At 31.5% G+C, this 5,469-nt stretch overlaps 1 long non-coding RNA gene across 1 annotated transcript; it reads left to right on the plus strand.

Annotated features, from left to right (window-relative positions):
- Positions 1-3,696: 3,696 nt before the first annotated feature.
- LOC107058663 (uncharacterized) lies at positions 3,697-5,045 on the plus strand. The gene is made up of 2 exons (XR_001472200.1): positions 3,697-4,546; positions 4,635-5,045. It is a non-coding gene; the product is annotated as an uncharacterized lncRNA (long non-coding RNA).
- Positions 5,046-5,469: the final 424 nt, after the last annotated feature.

Raw genomic sequence — 5,469 nt, forward strand, 5'->3', positions numbered from 1 at the left:
AGAAGGGGGGGGGGGGGGGGGGGGGGGGGGGGGGGGGGGGGGGGGGGGGGGGGGGGGGGGGGGGGAGGGGGGGGGGGGGGGGGGGGGGGGGGGGTTGAGAAAATTAAGAAGAGTTAGATAGGAAAATGTTTGAATGGTAAACGTTGAGAAGTCATTTATAAGAATTAAAAACTATATATTATATGGATATTGAAAGAATAGTTCAATATTGGGAAGGAGGGAAAAAAGTGTAAAGTGGAATAAGCTTTTTGCTTTATTCACTAAATATTTGAATTATGTAGCCCGGTATAACATATGGATCCGTTATATAACGGTTATATGTAGCAACACAATGATGGTTTATTTCACTTTCTTTTTCTACCTTTTGTAACGTGCAAGTGAAAACCTTAGCCAAGTGTTCCTTTTACCTTTTTCTCTTTGCATATCAATAGTATTAGTATTAGTCTCGTAGTTTTTTTCCTTCGATTTATATTACTGTTGTTTCTTTAACGGTTATCGTATTATCTTATTGGTGTTTATGCTGTTTTTTCTGAATGCTATGTAATGTTTTCTCTACTATATATTTTCTATGTTTGTTTTTACTTCTATATTTTATTTTTTAAAATTGGTTTGATATGCATTACTTGAGACGAGAATCATTTGAAAATAACTTTTCTACCCTCCTAAATCTTACCTGTGAAATTACACTAAATATATTATTGTTATTATTTTGAACCTAGTGTTTGGGATTTGTTTTGGACTTTGATTAGTTCAAATTTAAAACATTTTCTGTTGAAAATAATTTTATTCTTGAAATTTGAATAGGAGACTTTCAATTAAGAATGGATACCTCCGACCATCCAACACAATCTTTGGTCCTCCTTTCATTTGTTTGGCTTCTACTTTTTATATTACTTTTGTATATAGAGGACTTAGGAATCAGGTATATGAGGATGTTAAAAAAAAAATCAGAATTTTGAACTTCTATTTTTAATTTTTCATTCACAAATCTTATATGCGTTGCCTAGGAGTATTGTAAGAACCTTACTTGAATTTTAATGAGGGTATATTTTTAGGGGGACAATTTGGAAATAATCAAGAGGATAATATTGAAAAGTGACATTTATTGGGATAATACATATATTTGACCTTAAACTTGGCTTCAAATTTTAACTTTGACCTCCAACTTTCATAATGCACAAACAGACACTTTAACTATCCAACCTTTTAATAAATAAACACGCGATTTTTGGAGCAAAGCGCGTGAAATGCAAACGCTTCCACGTGTATTAGTGAGCCACTCAATGGCTGCCAACTAATTAAACACTTTACACGTCCATTTTAGAAATAAAAAAAAATTTAATTAAGGGTAGAGTTGTCATTTCAGCATTTTTTTCACTGTTGTGTGCCTCAAAAATTACTTCTCACGCGTGCAAAATGCGTGCACATCACGCGTTTTGCCAGGTAAGACACGCGTGTTTATTTATTAAAAGGTTGGATAGTTAAAGTGTCTATTTGTGCACTTTGAAAGTTGGAGGTCAAAGTTAAAATTTGAAGCCAAGTTTAAGGTCCAATATATGTATTATGCCAACATTTATTTATGTCCTTAAATATTTTTCTTACTGTGTGGCATGCCTTCAATAATTCATTTAATATGGACTAGAGTCATCTCAATTTATGACAAAATAAATTATTTTTCTCATTTTAATTTTAATAGTAATTGCTATTGAAAACTATAAATACCCTAACTTAGGTAAATTTTCTTTTGTTAGTCCTTATTAAGTGAATTGTTGGGGTTTGACACACCCCTTAAGAGAATATTTAAAGAAATAAACCAAATGCTACTTTCCATCATTACCCTATTGATTATTCTCAAACTATTCAACTAAAAAAATGTAAAGTAATTAACAATCATATTAAATGATTTATGACAAAATTAATTATTCAAAATAAATGATGTAAAGTAATCTTTTATTTATGATTTATAAATATTTTTCACTTACTAGAGCTAGCCATCTCAATTTATGACAAAATTAATTATTATTTTTTCATTTTATCTTTAATAGTAATTATTTTTGAACTAGAGCCATCTCATTTTTTTATTTGACAAAATTATTTTGAGTCCAACCCTTAAAATTCCGGACTAATTAGGTTGACAGATTACTTATATTTGAGCTCATTTTTGACACCCCTAAAACCACCCATAAATTCTTAGCAAGGAAAAATATAGCATCAACCATGTCCCATCTGCATAGATTGATGTACTACAAATATTGTATTGAATTGAAATTCAAAAGAAACCTCGAAAGAGAGAAACCAAATTAACGTCTCTTCAATTTTTAATGTAAGTTATAGAGGAAATCAAATTGAATTTCAGTAATATAAGCATGTGGTTCAAGTTATAGATGATTCATGTATCTATAGACAAACTTTAGAAGTTTAGCACTTTATCAAAAACAACATTCTAAAACCTCCCAGACACCAAAATATTTAAGTTGAAAGGATTTCGAAATATTCTATGTTTTCCTCTAAACACAAAAATGGGTTCTTTCTAACAAACATTATCAAAAATATTCATAAATAAATGGTTCATTGTGATTTGATAGGGTTGAGTTAAGATTTTTGGAGCTCGTTTAAGACAAATATTTTTTAGTCCGACCTGAATAAGCATGCTGATTTGTGGGTCTTGAGAATTATAGGTAGGATCGGTCCGTGGGCCAAATAAAAATAAAATAGAGTATTAAAATAAACAAGAGTCCAAATTCAAAATCTATTTAAAGTTTTAAATATTATAATTTAAATACAAACTATGTTTATAAAATATGTATTACATAAAATAAAAATTCCTTAAAATTTCTAGAGAATCACTACGTAGGCCGTAACCTATGAAATATTGTCATACTTTTTGTGCTTTATTATGATCATTATAAAATAATTAAGTTAATATTTCTATTTAGCTATTTATACTTTTATTTGAAATCAAACTTAATAAATATTATAAAGATGATTTTATTTGTGGATTTAATTAACAAGTAGTGGCACTAACACCATGTAATATTGTCTTGTTGATTTTTACGATAATATTTTTAAATTATAATTTCATTTATAAAATTATAAAAAAAATATGTTTTTTTTTTAAAAAAAAAATAGGCTGACTCGACCACATCATGTAATCCACATACTTGTGGGTTGGGCGGACTATTTTCTAGCTCACGAGAAAATAGATCAGCTAAATTTGTCCCGTTAAATTTCAAAATAGTATGAATTAGCTTAGATAAAATGAGTCAATCCATATTGACAGTTCCAGAGAAGACTAATGAAAAGAAGCCAAGATATATTAGAATGAAATGAATGAAATAAAAAGGATTAGGTGTTTGGTTTTTGTCCACGACATGAAAATTGAAAGACTTTAATTTCAATATTTGACCCCTTACATTTCCATCTATCTTGTCTTTCTTGTTTATCCTAATTAATAATTAGGAAATTTATCTACATGCGCTTTGTATAAAAGACGATAATATATATATATATATTTATATTTATTACTCTTTATCTTTATTAGAAGTGGCACTTGAGGGTGTACGAACACTGCTATATGCAGTTGTACAAAATGCACCAATAGTTGTATTTTTTTAAGGATAATTTCGTAATTTTATCTTATTAGTCTATATTACTTTATGTCAACACCAATAGTTTGGGCTTTATGGGCTTATTTGATTGGCTATTAGACTTTTCTTTGCAGGAAACCAGCTGTATTGCACTTTGATGTTAGATTTTTCTCCGCACAAACATAGGGGATAGATCTATTGATTGTCTGTAATGGTGGTAAAAAACCTCTTTTTCTCCTACACTGTTTGAATACTGGATCTCGGGTGGTTCGATTTGTATTTGGTGTTTCTATTGATTGATGTTTTTTGTGTTATATAAGCCAACAAAAGTTGGAGCATATATGCTACTATTATGAGTCAAGAACATGTTGCTTCTCTGCGATACTCATTTCAAACTCTTTCAGGCTTGAAAGTGTCATTTCTCCTCGCCGTGTCTGTATGTTTTAATTGTATATTGCAACACCTTCTTGGTGTTGGTTATGCATATATCTTCTTTGAAATACTAAAATCTATTCTCTTGCTAATCAGATGAGGTAATTTATGCTATTATTGTGTTTGCCGAAATTCCCCACTGAAAAAAGATTTGTGTGTCGTGAAGAGAGCTTAGTACCAAGAGTTGGCCGCTTTAAAAAATGTTTGAAGTCTAATGAAATTGAAGTATGGGCTTCCCTCCGCTTATTGTTATCTTTTGCTTTTTATCTAAAATGTTTTGTTCCCGTGTGGAGAAGGGGTTACCAGTTAAATGTTTTTAGAATTTTATTGATCTTTTGTAATGGTAATTCATTTACTTGCATGTGTAATTCTACAGTAGCATTACTACTATTTATCTAACTTTTTTGTCGAAGTGAAGCGATGTTCTGTTTCAGAAAAAAATTGGCAGTCAACACTCTCTGCATTAAGAAACATTCGGTGGAAACCATTTTGATCCGTGGAGATAAAATTTTGACACTCAAGTCAAGGTACATGACTACATAAGAACTATATTAGTACTATTGTTTTCTGAAAATGATCTGAAGATCTTTGAACTTTTTTATGTTTTCGCACAAGATTGAATCAAATAGCAAGGGATCATGAAATTACTTGATCTCTCGAACTCTTTAGCGTTTGTGAATAGTAAGAAGAACGGAGTAAATGTTGCTAGCAATGCTCTTGTGGAAGTTCCCAGCTGCACCCCAGGAAGCTATGATTGTACACTATAACTTGCATTAGCTATGCGTCCTAGGCTCGATGTGTGAAAGTACCTGTCATGGAATCTTAAGACACTGAAATGGCTGAATTGAGAATCTCCGAGTACTTTCAATTGAAAGAGGTACTCTACGATTTTGCAGTGTATGAAGTTGAGAAGTCCTACATATTTTGATACATATAACAAGTGAGATTTTGAGGCCAAATATGTTTGAGTCACAGGAGATTGGTCAAAAAGTTGCAAAATTATTGAAGAAGTATATTTTGCTCTTATATTTCTTTCATGGCACGAATTGGAGTAGGTAGTTGCATCCTACATGTTCTGTGTTGGATTTCGCCTCATGAATCAACAATCGACTTCCCCATGTGTAAGGTAAATACATTTTGATTATAATATGTTTGTGATTACGTATGAATGAAGCCGGAAGGAAAATAAGGAATCAAAACAAAGGGCCCAGATAAGAGAGATCACCACTAGTGGTCTGGCTAAACACAAAGCCTTAAGAATACGTACATTCGACTACACAAAGCCTTAAGAATACGTACATTCGTCAAATGAACTTTACATAAGCCTCCTTATAGGTGAATTGATACTCAGAAGGTTGAGATGTAGGTATCTTTATGAGAAAACAAGATATTAAGAGAATACAAAAATTACCCGTTCGTCTACTTTCTCAAACAGTTGTAAGGTGTCCAT

The sequence above is a fragment of the Solanum tuberosum genome, unplaced genomic scaffold, assembly GCF_000226075.1.
Source record: "Solanum tuberosum cultivar DM 1-3 516 R44 unplaced genomic scaffold, SolTub_3.0 scf00576, whole genome shotgun sequence".
NCBI lineage: Eukaryota > Viridiplantae > Streptophyta > Magnoliopsida > Solanales > Solanaceae > Solanum > Solanum tuberosum.